This window comes from Petaurus breviceps, unplaced genomic scaffold (genome assembly GCF_028583685.1).
Source record: "Petaurus breviceps papuanus isolate PSGF00001 unplaced genomic scaffold, PetGlider_PUasm1.0 100, whole genome shotgun sequence".
NCBI classification, from domain to species: domain Eukaryota; kingdom Metazoa; phylum Chordata; class Mammalia; order Diprotodontia; family Petauridae; genus Petaurus; species Petaurus breviceps.
This window is the reverse complement of record NW_027185573.1, coordinates 6,646,123-6,663,417: the sequence shown is the minus strand read 5'-3', so window position 1 is coordinate 6,663,417 and position 17,295 is coordinate 6,646,123. Positions and strand designations below refer to the sequence as shown.

Sequence of the window (17,295 nt, the reverse complement as noted above, 5' to 3'; positions counted from 1 at the left end):
CTCTCTCTCTCTCTCTCTCTCTCTCTCTCTCTCTCTCTCTCTTTCTCCCCCTTTGCTGTCATTTGCTTTGTACTCAGTAAATACACACTCAATTTTAACTTCAACCTAAGCAAAATATAATTATGTTTGTAATTATAATCATATATTAAGAATTAATTATTGTAACTAAGTATGTTTAATATTAATTTATTACATTTAATTTTGTTGTTATTCAGTTGTGTTTGATTCTTTGTGACCCCATTTGGGGTTTTCTTGGTAGAAAGGTTGGAGTAGTTTGCTATTTCCTCTCCAGCTCATTTTACAGATGAGGAAACTGAGGCAAACAAGGTTAAGTGACTTGCCTGGGGTCACATGGCTACTAAGTGTCTGAGGGAAGATTTGAATTCAGGAAGATTCATCTTCCTGTCTCTAGGTCTATCACTCTATCCACTGTGTTACCTAATATTATGATCATAATTAATTACAGTATTATATGATCTGTTGCAAAAAAAGATTTCTAATGCATTTGATTCATTAATACCTTAAGGCTCTCCGATTTCATTAGTGTGGGATGAAGACATTCCTTCACTGTTGCTCCCCATAAACAGCTTCAGTAGATGGCTTTCTAGAGTTGCCTTGGGAGAAAAAATTCATCACTGTATGGGGGCATGGTGATGAACCTCCTTGAATTTAGCTAAGCTGTGCTTTTGTCTTTGTCTTTGGGGGAGTAAGGTTGGAGCTATGCTTTCATTAATGTGCAATACTCAAGTTCCTACAGATGCAGACAAGGACCTTGTCTGTAATTTGTTGTTGTAATTGTCACTGTTCAGTGACTGAACTGACTGGGAGCCCTGAGAAGTTAGGGAAATGACTTTCCCAGGGTCAGGCAGCCAGTACACGTCAAAGGTATGACTTGAACTCAGGTTTTCCTGACTCCAAAGGAAGCCTGCTATCCACAAGGCTGCTTTCCAGATGAGCAGAACCCTGGACAGTGCACCATTGACACCCCCCCCCCCCCACTTAAAACCTTTTTCAACTCAGTGATGGTGGTAGTTGTGATGATAACTTACATTTATGTGGCACTTTCAAAGTTGCAAAGATTTTTATGTATAATCTCTCATTTAAATTTCACCATGACTCTGAAGTAGATAGTGTAGGTATTTGAGGCAGCTAGGTGGTTTGGTGGATAGAGCACTGGGCCTGGAGTCAAGATCTGAGTTCAAATCCAGACTCAGACACTTATTAGCTGTGTGACCCTGGACAAGTCACTTAACCTTGCTTATCTCACTTTCCTCATCTGTAAAATCAGCTGGAGAAGGAAATGGCAAAACACTCTGGTATCTTTACCAAGAAAACTCCATGGACAGTGTTGGCATTCTATGGTCCACAGGATCACAAAGAGTTGGATGTAATTGAAAATCAAAATATAGGTATTATTATCCCCATTACAAGTGAGGAAACAGGTTCAGAAAAGTTAAAGGACTTGAGTGTGGTCTACCACTACACCCTGTTGACTCAAAGAGTACCTGCCCAATCTTGTCTAAGAATTCAGAGTCCCCTCCATGACATGATGATTGAATGAATGAATGAAGTATTTATTAAGTATTTATATTCAATGTATTGCGCTAAGTGCTGGGGATACAAATAGGAAAATAAGACAATGCCTGTTTTCACAGAACTCACATTCTAATGGGGAAACAACAAGTGAGATGGAAAAGTCTAGCATTTATTAAGTACCTACTATGTACTAGGCATTTTGCTGTATTAAGAACTGACTGTGTATAGTTTTAGCTCTTTTTTTGGGTAGAATTAGAGGAGTTATAAAACTTAAACAAGTCATAGTCTCTACCCTCATTGGGCTGTCTAGTAGGGCCTTGAATGACTGACTGAATGAGTGAAAAAGCATTTGTTGAGTACTTTTTATGTTCCAAGCTCTATGCTGACAATGCAATCATTCTCTCATTGAACTTACATTCTAATAGAGAAAGATACTAGATACTAGAGATGCTAAAGATACTAGAATAGATACTAGAAGAATATGAACTTTACTCAGTAGGTAGCAGGAAACCATAAAGATTTATAAGTAGGGTCATGGTATGAAAAGGTATGATGTTTACAAAGGATTATTCTGATAGTAGTAGGAAGGAAGAATTGAATGCAGAGAGAGTAGAGATGGGAAAACCCATTGGGAAACTCTTTGGTTAGGGCTCTGGAGGAGAGAGTTTGATGACTTCTCAGAGCTCTCCCTCACTTCAATCCAATTCACTTGCAAGTCATGGCATCACCTTCCTGACTGATCACCTTCCATCATGGTCCTCTTCTAGAACAAAAGAGAAACAGCAGCAATAGTTAGGCCTTGTACTATGACATTCTAGGATGCTGGTGGTGGAAATAGAGAGGAGGGATAGAAAAATCTTGAAGAATTGGGATCAATAGTATTTGGTAAATTATTGGATACAAGAGATTATGGGGAAGGAAAAATCAATCATAACCTCAAAATTCTGGAAATAGTTGTTTGGTTCAGAGTTGGGCTAGTAGGTTGGTTCAACTAGTATGTGAAAGGGAGGAGTTTTAAGCAAACTTGAAGTAGTAGAGACTGTGGCCAAATTATTGTTGTTTTTGTTGCTGTTCGTCCTTAATTGGTGAAGAGCACCAATGACATCACGGGGTGATGTCTTGACTTGCACGGGAATTGGATTGTAGTGAGGCACAGCCACCCGAAGTTGCCAGCCTCGCTGTGTCTTCCTGAGTCATTGAAATCCAGTGGCAGGACAAAAGTCAGGATGATCGGTGATAGCCCAAGATGCAGTGGATGACCTTGGTGTCTTTGATGTCTGACTAACCTCTAAGGCTCCACAGCACTTGCTTCAGCCGCCTTCATGACCATTGGAATGACTCTTCTCATCTACCCCTCCACCAGGGGAAGTCTTCACATCCTTGGGTTAGACACCCCCCTAATTCACTGATGAGTTTGAGCACTGTCAGTTACTGTCAGCCTGGTCTGGCCTCTCTGCTTAGACAGTTTTACCACGGTGTGACTGCTATGTATGTTACAGCTTCTTAGTGCCCCAGGTGGGAGTTGGGTGAAGGTGGACACCAAAGGTGGATGAGCATGCCTGAAAAGGGCTCAGCAATCCTTCACAGCAGAGGTACTGCTCCTCCTGAACATGCAGCCCAGATTAGAATGGGCTTTGAATGCCAAGCTGAGGCAATTTTATCCTAGAGGCAACAGAGAGAAACCAATGATTTTTGAGTAAGGGAGCTATGTGATTGAACCTGTACTTTTAGAAGAGTTATATGTACTTAACACAGTGCCTGGTAGGCAGTAGGTACTTAGTCTATGCTTATTCACTGAGAATCTACTTGTGCTTTGTAAAAATTTTGAAGCAGGCTCATCTAACTACTACTACTACTATTACTAGTACTACTACTACTACTACTACTATTACTATTACTACTACTATAACTACTACTACTACTATTACTAGTACTACTACTACTGATAGCTTATTTTCATATAGTGCTTTAAGATTTACAAAGTGCTTTACAGACATCTCATTTGAGCCTCATGAAAACTTTGTGTAGATGATGCAGGTATTGTTATCTATTTTATCCTTGTGGAGGCTAAGTGACTTGTCTTCATGCATTCTAAGTCCAGCCAAACTGTCCTACGTTCCTTATACATGGTATTCCATCACCCACCCATGGGCTTTTGCAAAGGCTGTCCCCTCATGCCTGGAAAGTACCTCCTCCTCATCTCAAGCTCTTAGTACCTCAATCAACTTTCAGAACTTTGCTCATGTTCCACTTCCAGGGCTATGCTGGAACTGAGTTGAGCCGTTTCACAAGAGCTGATTGGTAAATTTTCAACATAAGCATTTACGCCTCGAGATTGAAATACACTGCAAACTGGGGTTTGATTTATTGCTTGGCTGATTGTCTAGAGTTCAAAAAAATGATAGGGAAAATGTGAATAATGCAGATTAAACTTAAAAATGTGTCAGTGATACATTTTTTGGGAGGAGAGAGCTTCTTGATGTTGTTCAGTCATTTTAATCGTGTTCAACTCTTTGTAACCCCATTTGGGATTTTCTTGGAAAAAATGCTAGAGTGGTTTGCCATTTTCAGCGCTTCAGTGACACTCTTCCAACAGCATTACTAACTCCCACCTCCCCCATACTTTGTATATCTTTTTATTTATTTATACATGTTGTTTCCCATGATGGAATGTAATCACCTTGAGGGCAGCACAGTTTCATTTTTCTCTTTGAATCTCTAGAATTTAGCACATTGCCTAGTACATCATAGGCATTTAGGAAATGTTTGTTGACTGATTGATTGCCTATGGTCATACAACTAATAAGTACTAGCAATGGAATTTTTTTAAAAAATAGGTTTTTCTGCCTCCTGGTTCAACAGTCTTTTCCTCTACACCCCATGACCTTTCTCTTTTTCTCCCACCGCCTCTCCAAAGTTCAAGACTATTATGAGTCATAAGACAATGGCAACATTCGTCTGACCTTCAGAACACCATTGCATCAAGGTCACGGTTGGTGTTTCCCTTGATTGCATTTCCCAGTGGAAATGGTCCAGTTTTGTTTTTCTTTTGTGTGGCATTGGAAAACTCCATTTCTTTGAATGTTAATTATGCAACTTTGCAGCTGGTGCATATTTGACATCTGGCAAGACTCATCACATCTAGGGCTAGATAAACAAATGGTGAATTATTTATAGGATTCTTTAATAGCTGAATAGCCCCAGTTAAACTAATAGTAATGCCGCTGTGCAGGTTACTTCTCTGTCAGGAGATCATAAGGTACATATAATAAGCATCCAAAGAGTCTCTTTTTTGTTTCTAAACTGAAGTTGCCCTTGTCAGGAAAAACTCATCTTTTCAGAACCCGATGACTCCTTCCAACTATTTTGAATTTCTAGTTTCATAGAATTATATATTTGGAGCTGAAAGGGACCTTTGAGATTACCTAGTTCAACCATTTCTTATGGATGAGGAAAATGAGACCCAGAGAGTTTGACACCCGGGTAGCAAGTGACAACGTGGGAGTTTGCACCTGAGTCCTCTAACTTTAGACTTGGTTCTGTTACTACTGTACCATGACACCTATTCAGTAACAGCAACAACATCACCCATTTATTAAGCACCGAGTCAAAGTGTTAATTACTAAGGATACAAAGATAGGAAGGATACAGTCTTTACTCTCAAGGAGTTCACTGTCTAATGGGAAAGAGAACATGCAAACAGTCATGAACAAACAAGCTATATACAGGCTATTGGAGATAATCAACAGAGGGAAGGAACCAGCATTCTGGGGGATTGAAAGAGGCTTCTTGTAGAAGAAGGGACTTTACCTGAGATTTGAAGGAAGCTAGGGAAGCTAGGAAGGTTAGGTAGGTGACTCAGTTGATAGATGACTGGGCTTGGGATCAGGAAGACACATCTTCCTGAGTTCAAATCTGGCTTCAGAAACTTACTATGTGATCCTGGACAAGTCACTTACTTAACCATGTTTGGTTAAGTTTGCCTCAGTTTTCTCATCTGTAAAATGACCTGGAGAAGGAAATTACAAAACCACTCCAATATTTTTGCCAAGAAAACCCCAAATAGGGTCACAAAGAGTTTGACAACTGAAATAACTGATTAACAACAGCAACAATAATAAAGGGAAGTTAGGAGGCAGAGATGGCATCCTCCTTGGCAGTTAGAAGTAGTGGTTGTATGAATGTTGTAAAGAATGTTGACTCTGAAGTCATAAAACCTAAAGCTGAATATGTTTCTCCTGCTTCCTGCCTGTGTAACTTTGAGCCAAGTCACTTCTCCTCTATGGACCTCAGTTTCCTCACCAATAAAATGAAGGGGTAGAATAGATGACCTCTGGCTCTAAATTTATAAATCTAAAAACCATTACCTATAAAATGACTTGGTTTATTATAATTTTTCTCCCATGAGTTAGAGTAGCAGAGCCTCATGTCACGAGTAAAAGGAATGAAGTGTCTTTTGGAGGGGATGTCTCAACTCTATGGCTTATTTCCCCTGCCCCAGAATTCTGGGAATTTATCTATATCATACCATACAGTGTGTTGTCACCAGCTCCACTTTCAAGCACACTGTTCACAAAGCTCAAAGAAGACAGTGCTTATTTGTAGATAAAAAGAAACAAACTGAATTGAAAGAAGGATTCGAAGAAAAGTCAGTGGTGGTCCAAATGAACAACTCTTGCCCAGACACCTGTATACCCTCGGTGGTTGTTGTTGTTTTTACAGTAGTGATATATTGAATGGAGTCTTATTGGAAAAATTGTCAGACAATTGACATTTTTATAGCAGTTTAAGGCTTGAAAGATCCATTACAGATATTTGATTGTGACAACACTTTTATTAGATAAAGTAACCCATGTATTATTATTCTTGTTTTTAATAATGGAAACTAAAATTTAGAATGCTTCAGTGACTATGGCCCAGTTAATAAGCATCAGATGTGGAGTTTGAACCAAACTCTTCTTGACTGCTGGTCCAAGGCTCTTTGTGCTTCACCCTACTGGCTACTACTGCAGTCCCCAGTAGAACTTAGACCTTAGAGACCATCTGGTCCAATTCACTTATTTTGCAGGTGAGGAAAATGAGACCTAGAGAGGTGAAGATTTGCCCACATAGACAATAAGAAATAGAGCTGGGATTTCCACCCAGGTTCTCTGACTCCAAATCCAGGAGTCTCTATACTACTCCATTCCATTTCTACTTGGAGTTCTTTGACTTCCTGTTACTCCACCCACAATTCTGGGAAGCTTCCAGCAGGTGGCATGGCTAGCCTTTTTTTTCCTATATAAAAAAGCACTTGCTCTCTTATAGTGAGTGGAATCTTTCAGAGCTTCCCTTTACATCAGACCAGAGTGCTTCTACTCTGAAATCTCTCCCTCATCTGCAGTCATACCTTGTTTAGGACTCAGAACATATCCTTTTCCTCTTGCCCCTGAGTCTCTCTCCCATTCTCTGTTCTTGATTCTGGGTTGGGACAGAATGAATTCATTCTGAAGACCTCTTTCCCCCAGTTCCTACCCAGCATAGATCTTACCCTCACCATCATCCTCTACAAGCTGAAAAGATGGATAGAGAACTCTAATTTATCCATTTTTCCTTCCCCGTTCTCCAGTGTCAAGTAAGCACTATACATCCTTCTTGGATCAAATGGTCGGGACTATTTCCCTTAGTCTCTAGGGTAGGTTTGAGAAAGTTAAGCCTATCCAGGCAGTAATAATAATAATTATATCTAGCATTTATAAAGTACTTTAAAGTTTGCAAAGCTATTTATACATATATTATCTCATTTTCTCCTCACAATAGTCCTGAGACATAGGTCCTGTTATTACTTTGTTTTACTCATAAGGAAACGTAGGTAGACAGAAGCTAAGTCTAGGTTTGCACAAATAGTAAATATCAAAGTCTGGAGCTGAACTCTGGTCTTTCTGACTCCAGGTCACTCTTTCCACTGGACCACCTAGCTGCCTAATGCTGACTGCCCAAGAGAGAGAAAGGAGGGGGTGGGGAGGAACATGTCCTTTGTTTTACATACAGTTTGGCTAACTTGAACCAACATTGACTAAGTGGTTACTCTGTGCAGAGAACTGTACTCTTTAGGTACTGGGAGAGATACCGTGTTTCCCCGATAATAAGACCTATCCCGAAAATAAGCCCTCCTCTTACTGTGTAAGATTCCTCTAAAATAAGCCCTCCCCTGAAAATAAGCCCTATTGAGATTGCTACTGTAGTGAAGGTGATCCCCTGCGCTACACGCTACATTACGGTACCCTCTATATGCACTGTCCCCCCCCTCCCCCCGTGAAATGCACGCCGCGCTCTGAGCTGCATCCAATCAGAGCTGCAGCAGTGAGCGCGTCATCCTGTTCTTCCCCAGTGATTTGCTTATTGAATAAAGGTACATTTTTTTGTTCACATTTACCTGTTTATTAAAATTGCTGTCAATGTTCATTAAAATAAGCCCTCCCCTGAAAATAAGCCCTCTGGTGTTTTTCTGTCCAAAAAAAAATAATAAGACAGTGTCTTATTATCGGGGAAACACAGTATATAATTCATTTAAGATATGATTCTTGCCCTCAAGGAGTTAACAGTCTAGGAAGGGAGCAAGACACATACATAGACTCTATTGCAATGGTAAACCCATGAAAGAGTTGCAAAATAAAATGTAATGAGGGAGGGCTCATTGGGTAGGGAGAGGGTTTTATGTGAAAATGATGCCATTGTAAAACCAAAGGACATTAACAACACTTAAAAATGAAATATTTGTGAGGTCTGGAGGTGGAGGTATTTGTCATGTTTCAGATCATATGAACAATGGGAAGAGAAGGGGGGAAATGCAGAGCATGTTTTGTGGGGCAGAAGTCATACAATTTGATAAGAGTGTAAAATACACAGAGGAGATACAGCTGGAAATATAGGGTAATGACCAGTGATGAGACAGCTTTGAATATCAGGCTAAGGGAGTTAGAACGTTATTGGCAAGGCAAAAAGGAACTAACTACTGGAGATTTTTGAGGAGGGTGCTGATATGATGACATTTTTTAGAGGGGGGGAAGGCAAGGCAATTGGAGTTAAGTGACTTGCCCAATGTCACACAACTAGTAAGTGTCAAATGTCTGAGGTTGGATTTGAACTCCTCCTGATTCCAGGGCTGGTGCTCTATTCACTGTGCCATGTGGCTGCCCCTGATGTGATAGCATGTATGATTGAGGAAGATTATTTTGGCAGAGAGATGGAAAAGAGAGAACAGAATAGGAAAATCCATTAGGAAGCTACAGCAATAGCCTGGGTAGGTGATGATGAAGGCTTGTATTTGGGTGATAGCAATGGGAGTAGATGAGAGGGGGTAGATGTGAGAGGTTCCAAGGAGGTAGAGCCCATAGTACTTAGCAACTGGTTAACTATCATACCAGATAAATGTGAATTAATACTCAAGGGTATGATGGAGCCAGCTTTAACTGATGACAGAGAAGGTCTGATTAAATGCAGCCTGATAGGAAATGAAGAGATAACTGACTTGGGCACCCTTCTTAATGGAGGTTCTGAGAAGAACCATCTGATCAGAGTGGGGTCCACAGGGGCAGGATGGTACTTCCAATGTGGGAATTTCAGGTGACTTGAGGCAAATCCTTTATCTACTCTGGAATGTATTTTTCCCATCTGGCTAAAGGAATGGATTTATTGCTCCCTTTCCATTAGATTGAAAGCTCCTTGAGGCCAAGCACTTCTCTTACCTCTTTTTGTCTTCATAGAACTTAGTACAGCACTTGGCATATAGTAGGCACTTAATAAATGTTTATTGATAGACTGATTTTCCCTAGAGAATGTACCATTGAGCTTTGTATTGTAGATAGTGTTGGACTTGGAGTCTGGAAGAATTGGGTTTGAAGGACATCTCTGAAGTTTAATAGCTGTGTGATGCTCAGGATGTCACTCCATTCCTCTGTTTCAGTTTTCTCATCAGTAAAATGGAGATAGTAATAGCACCTGCTTCACAGGATTATTGGGAGGATCCGATGAGGACATTTGTGCAAAGGGCTCTGCGATCCTTAAAGCAGAAAAAAAGGTGGCATGGCAGAAAGAACACTGGTCCTGGAGTCAGAAGACCTGGGTTCATATCCAGGTTCTGGGACCTTGGGCTCTTTACCTCCCTGGGTCTTGGTTTCCTCATCTGTAAAATGAACTGATCTAGATAGATTCTGATGTCACTTCCAGTTCTAGAGCTATGGGCCTATGAGTACTTAACTTTCATGATCCTCCTCAGCACCTATTGATTGAGAGGACCCTGGTTCAAATTCCAGCTCTACCATTTACTAGCTGTGTGATGTGGAAGTTATTTTTCCTCCATGGGCCTCAGTTTCCTCATCTGTAAAAATTAGGGAGCTGGACTAGGTAACCTCTGAAGGGCCCTAGATACCATCCTATAAGTGATTTAAGCTCTCTGGGCCACCCCAATCCTATTGATTGGATGGACCTAGGTTTCAAATCCTAGCTCCATCATTTACTAGCTGTGTGGCCTTGGACAAATTCCCTTTAACGTTAATAATGCCTTCCTTGTAGGCTTACCTCCGATTTATCCTGTAAATAGCTTGTTTGTACATAGCTGTTTGTATATTGTCTTCCTCATTAGAATGCAAGCTTTTGGAGGCAAAGATTCTTGTCTTTCTTTGAATCCTTAGTGCTTAGCAAAGAATCTGGTCCTTAGTTAAGGACTTGAAACTCAATTGTTGGGTCTCAGTTTCTTCATCTGAAAATGAGAGGGTTGACTAATGGAGTTTCTGAGGTCCTTCCAGCTCTAGAGCTATGACCCTATGTCATTTATTTTTGTTAATAATCATAATAATAATTATTATGAAGATTATTGTTATAATAACTAGTGTTAATATGTTATAATACAATATAGTACAATAATGTACTTCAAGACTTGCAAAATGCCTTCCATCTCATTTGATAATACTCTGGAAATGGGACTGAAAATTCATAGAACTATAGAGTCATGGAATCTTAGAGTTCAAAGGATCTCAGAGGCTATTTAATCCTATCCTTCCCTGAAGCAGGAATCCTTTGTATCATGTAGAGATAACCAAACCTTGTTGATGGTCATGGTGTATCTATCAAGGTAAACTACAGTAGCCTAGAAGGAGCACTTGGTGTCCTTTAAAAAAGTCTGCTTACTTTGTCCTTGCCTGATTTCTTAGAACCTTTGGCTTTGGGTGTGTATCAATCTGCACAGTTGCTACATAAATCAATAGTGTCTTTGGGGGGAAATCAGGGGCAAGGAGACATTTTAAAACACTGCTTGGGGGCAGCCAGGTAGCACAGTGAGTAAGAGCATCGGCCCCAGAGTCGGGATAACCTGGGATCAAATCTGGGCTCAGATACTTAGCACCACACCCAGAAATAACTGGCCGGGTAACCTTGAGCAAGTTACTTAACCTCAATTGCTTAAAAAAAAAAAACACTGCATGGCCTTTTCCAAAGAAATGGCCAATTCTTGTGGTGATTGTGGTGGGTGTGAGGGGGAGGTCTAATTCTAGTTTATTTCCTCTCTATCACTGTTCATGGTTACTATGAAGTCTGGGTTTTCTGTTAATCCAACCACCTCATTTTAAAGATAAGGAAACTGACTTGTCAAGGTCCCACAGGTTGTAAATGATAGACCTAGGTTTTTGAACCCAGCTTCTTTGATTCCAAATCTAATACTCTTTTTTTCTGTGTTAGGAGAGGGTCACTCATTCATTCAATAAACATTTATTAGGCATCTGCTATGTGAAAAGGAACTTTCCTAAGCACTCAGGAAACCCTAATATTGCAATGGATCTGTGAACTCACTGATGGGGCCCATGATGTTGAATATAAGCCAAATATACCCTTCTGTTATGCCTAATCTTGTTCCTATCCTTCCATAAATCCACCAGAGTGGGTTGACCCAATGGCACCACAAGGATGCTGATAGAACACATAGGCTGATTGTTCATTGATTATTGCCTGCTCACGTTAATGACTACCCCACCTTTTATGCTCATACACTTCTCTGAGAACAGAGGATTCCATCCCTGCTTTCCTTCATGATTCCTTATTTATCATATGTGTTGTAGCCTGCTCAGATTCTCCTTAAGCCTCTCTATTGTCCTCTGGGTGGAGCCCATTATCAATTTTTCAGAGACTATATAGTGTTTCAAGATTTCTATCCATACCACCGATGCTAGTACTGGGGATACGCAGATTAAAAATAATTCAGTTCCTGTACTTAATAATAATAATAATGACAATAGCTAGTATTTATAAATCTCTTTAAGGTTTACAAAGAGTTTTAAAAATGTTTGTTGTTCAGTAATATTTGATTCTATTGTCTCCTCACAACAACTCTTGGAGGTAGGTACTGTTATTACTTCACAGAGAGAAAACTGAAGCAGTCAGTGTGTATGACCCTCACACAGTTAGGGAGTGTTTGAGACAAAATTCAAAATCAGGTCTTCCTGACTTTGTCCAGTGTTCTATTCACCATCTATATTTGGAAGGGTATGTGTATAACACAGGAGATTGGTACTAGGTGTGTGATTTCATTGGTATATTCCTTCTACCCAAGTAAGTCAGCATCTTCTCCAATATTTAGGGTCTTACAGGATTGATTAGAACACCAAGCTGATGAAGGACTTGCTTAGCATCACATGGCCACTACATGTTAGAGATGGGGTCTGACCTCAGGTCTTCTGGTGCTGAAGCTAGCTGCCTTACCACTACATCAAGCTGCCTCTTATGTATGGCATATACTTGGATAAATGTGGTACAAGTTGGGTATAAAGGGAGAGAAGTAGAGATCTAGATAAAGTCCTTTAATAAAATGTGAGAATACACAAGAAAACTTTAGTTAGTGAGGGTGGGAGGGTATGAAACAGGAATCAAACTATGCCCCTGGTATTATGCTTGTCATCTGTCAAAGGGCATCATTATCAAAATATTTACTTGATTGACCAAGAGACAAAAAATGTTGGAAAAAAGAGAATAATCAGAGAATTGGTAGGATTTGGATTGGCATGACAATGATAACGGACAATGGAAAGAAGATAAAAATACTCAACTTTGCTTTTGCTTTTCTTTTCTGCCAAGGAAGCAGACCTTTGAATTATAAAAGACAACAAAAATGACTGGTAGATGGATGGTAAAGGAGTGCTTTGCTGTCCTTGATGAGTTTCAGATCACCAAATTGAGATTGCCTATACCCCAGGTTACCAAAGTAACTGGTACTTGTGATTGCTGAGTCAATGTCAATGATCTTTGAAGGGATCATTGAGACTGGGGGCAATGATATAGAGAGGGCAAACCACGTGTCCTGATTTTAAACAAGAGTGGAGTCATCAAACCACGGACCAGTAAGCTTAACTTCAATTTCTGCCTAAATTCTATATTATATTATTAAAAGGATTGTTGGTGGACATTTAGAAAAGGAAGTGACATACACACAGAGCTGTTCATCAGTAGCGATTGATACCAAACCAACGTAATTTCCTTTGACAGTATTACTATAGTAGTTTGGGGGAATGACTTGAATTAATTTACCTAGATTTTTTTAAACAGTCTTTCATGAGATCTTTATGGAGATGATGGTGACAGGTGGACTAAATGTAGTACAATATGGTGGATTTGGACCTGGTTGAATGTTAGGACTCAAAAAGTAGGCTTAGGATCAGGGGGTGCTGGATTTGGAGCTGAAAGGGACCTTCTGGACCATCTTGTGCAACCATTCATTTTTCAAATGAAGAAACTGAGGCCTAGGGAGGGGAAGTGATTTGTCCAAGGTCATACATCTAATAATAATTAGAAGTGAAATTTCAAGGCTTTCTAATTCCAAGACTAGTGCTCTTTTCACTATACCCCCCTCTTCTTTCTTCTCTCTCTCTCTCTCTCTTTTTCTCTTTCTCTTTCTGTCTTTCCCCACACACGCATGGGATATATGGGAATGTTTATATTATATGCACACACACACATATACACATATCTCAATACATTTGGTAGTCATGTATATACAGGATATATATACTATATCTAGATAGACAGATAGGTAGATAGGTAGATAGATAGATGATAGATAGATAGATAGAGAGAGATAGATAGACAGAAAGACAGACAGACAGGTAGATAGATAGATAGATAGATAGATAGATAGATAGATAGATAGATAGATAGATAGACAGACAGACAGACAGACAGATAGACCATGTATGTGTGTGCTAGGTGGTTCAGTGGAATGAGTGTGGGACTTGGAGCCAGGAAGATTCATGTTCCCAAGTTCAAATCTGGCCTTAAACTCTTACTAGCTCTGGGAGCCTGAACAAGTCACTTAACCCTGCCTGCCTCAGTTCCATCATCTATAGAATGAGCTAGAGAAGGAAATGTCAAACCACTCCAGTGTCTTTGCCAAGAAAGCCACAAATGGGGTCATGAAGTCTGACACAAGTGAAAAAGACTGAACTGATGTATGTATCCCTTAATACTTTGATGTCAACTTAGATGTTCTCTAGGGGAGTGTCCCAAAGATCTGTATTTGACCCTGTGCTATTTCAACTTTTATTCCCTGATAATTTGGATCAAGGTGTAGATTGAATGATTTTCAAATTTTCAGATGACTCAGAGTTTGTAGGAAGAGCTATAAAAGGTTAGATAATGAAATAACTTTGACAGCTAGAATGTTGGGCTAAAATAATAAGAACAAATCAAATGGAGATACACTTAAAATTCTTAACTTGGGATCCAAAAACATCCAACTTCACAAATAGAGGATAGTGGAAGTTTGACTAGGCAAGGCAGTAGTATGAATGGAAAAGATCTGGAACTTTATTGAATCCCAAGGTCAAGAGAATTCAACAGTGTAATGTGGCAACTGTCATTGGCACCATTAAGAGAAGCCTTATATTCAGGACTGGGGAGGTGATGGCATCAGTGTATTCTGCCTGGTCAGAATGCAGGATTGCATTCAGTTCTGGGCACTGTACTTAAGGCAGGATATTGATAAGTTGGAGAGTGATCAGCTGATGACAAACAGGTTGAAAAAATAATTGAGATAATGTTTGATGGAAATCTATTGAACAAAGACAGCTAGGTAGTGCAGTAGATAAAGGGTTGGACTTATAGTCAGGAAGACCTGAGTTCAAATTCTGCTTTAGATACTAATTATGTTGCCTTTGGTAAATAACTTAACTTCTCTCAGCTTAGTTTCCTCTCTGTAAAATGGGGATAATAATAGCACTTCCCTCAAGGGGTTGTTGAGAAGATCAAATAAAATAGCATGTAAAGTGCTTTATAAACCTTAAAACCCTCTGTATGTGTTAGTTATGGTTATTTACAATAATATATTTATTAACCATATCTATATATTACATTGCAAATATGGTATATTTCTTAATAAAAATTTATTAAACTTGTCATTAAAATAGTTTTTAAATAAATAAAATGTTGAATAAAAATTTAAATAAAATATTTATTAAAAATAAAAAAGACTCAGGGAGGACATGGCTTCAGTCCTCAAATATGTGAAAGATTGTTATATGATATGATCTTCTTGGTCCAAGAGGGCAGAATTAGGAACAATGGGTAGAAGTAATAAAGGGACAATTTAGGTTCAAAGTAAGAAAAACCCTCCTAGCAATTAGAAGTGTCCATAAGTGGAGACAGTCCCTTGGGAAGCATTCTGCTCCCCCTCACTGGACATCCAGAGGAAGACCTGAAGAATTACCTATCAGGGACGTCCCAGTGGAGGGGATTCTGGAGTACAGCTGGGAGATGGTCTAGATGACCTCTGAGTTCCTTTCCAGCCCATGAGCCTATAAAAATAATTCAGAGAGGATGATGGATAGAGGGGAATCTTGGTCAGGTAGGGGTTGGGCTAGATGCCCTCTGCATCCCCTTTCACAAATCTTTCTAGTTAGTCCTGCTTGCTACACATTTACTCAATGTGAGATGTTAAGCAAGACTTATCCTCCTTGGGTCTCAGTTTCCTCATCTAGATGGGGGCCATCTCCAGTTGTCCTGAGTTATATCTCACCACTGGGCTCTGGAGGAGAAAGTGAGGCTGGTCGCTTTGCACAGCCCTGCCTCACTTAAACCCAAGTCATGGCATTGCCTTCTTTCTGTCACGGTGCTCCTTGAGAACAAAGGACAATAACAACCACCACCTCACCTGTATACTTTCAGGTAAAGAATCCTGAGTTGGGAGTTCACATCAGCCTCTAGCTCTGACTCTGTTGCTTACCTTCTTGTGAGACTTCGGTGAATCATTCAAACTCTCTGAGCCTCAGTTTTCTCATCTGTCAAATGAAGGGGTGAGAAGAGATGAGTGCTAACATCCTTTCCAGACGAAGCCTTAGATATCAATTACCCTATAGAAGCACCTGCAACGTTCCCCAGGCTTGTCTTCACTCCCATGCCTCCATTCTGGGAGTGAAAAGTCAGTCTTGGCATGTGAGATTCTCTTTCATGTCCAGCACCGGGATGACGGAAGAGCTATGTCTGGAGAGAATTTCCTTTCTCATTTTTATCTTTTAGTTTCTACCAGCTAATTGAGGGTAGACATAGATGCAATAATAGCTGGACAGGTGTGGTCGGTAGCTCTCGGCTCATGTTTCACCACCAAGCTCATTGTGTTTTCCAAAGCATCCAGAATATGAGAAGAAACAGGAGAGCCCCCTGAAGCTGCATTCCCTCTTCCCCCACCCCCAAGTCCTGGCAGATAGCCGAAGACTTCACTTAACCCACCTTTGTGTTATCATATGGGCAATTACTTTTTAATAGTCTCACTTGGAGCCCCAGCCAGGGCATATAAGCACTTTGAGGCTTCTCCTGTGGCCATCTCTTAGATTAGTTAAACAAATGTCGTCAAATAACAGCTAAAGGTATTGTACTGCTAGGAAAGGAAGGGAGGGGGCCTGGGCACATGTCCTTCAGAACTTTTTGAGATTCTTTTTAAACCATTCCCCAAGCTACTTTTTCCCTGTTGCTGGAGAGTTGGAACCAGAACTTTTGGGGGTGGTAGACATGTCTGTCTGTCGCCATACATATATGTCTGTACATACATATACATGTGTGTATATACATATAATATGACTATATAGATTCTATGTGTGCACATATATAGTATGATTATATAGCAAGGGCTAGAGGGAGGGAGAGTGAGAGAGTGAGGACAGTGACAGCTTGGGATGATCCAAGTAATCTCTTAATTCCTAGGGCGTTTGAGTATTTCATCTTTCTATTGTATGGAGTGGGGCATTGGGTGGCAGGAGAAGCAGAATAGTATCACAACATTGACTCCCAGTAGTGCATTCCTAGTCCCCTGTGGGGAAGATCCTGGGATGTTATTACACAGAAGTCCAATAGTTATATCTCCCTCCCCACACTCTTCTTTCCCCCTCAAAAAAACCCCAGTTCCAGACCCTGTAAGAGAGCCCTGCGTGGCTAAGAGCTGCCCGGGTCTTTATGTCCCTGTCCAAAGTCCTAGTCATAATGTCAGGACTAATCTACGTGAAAAGAGAGTGGGGGAGATGAGGATAGCCATCTTTGTGTGTGTGTGTGTGTGTGTGTGTGTGTGTGTATGCGATGCGTGCATGCGTATGTGTATGTATGTATGTGTGTGTGTGCGTGCGTGTCCCTGTCCTCGTGTGTCTGCGAGCGTCTGAACACTGCCATCTCATAGGCTTAGCTCCCTGCTGCATGGCTGATGATTCTCTCTCTCTCTCTCTCTCTCTCTCTCTCTCTCTCTCTCTCTCTCTT

General features: G+C 40.3%; 1 protein-coding gene across 2 annotated transcripts in view; it reads left to right on the top strand.

Annotated features, from left to right (window-relative positions):
• Positions 1-17,295, top strand: part of LOC138168073 (RIMS-binding protein 2-like) — a 490,664-nt gene that overhangs the window by 22,084 nt on the left and 451,285 nt on the right. The window lies entirely within an intron of this gene.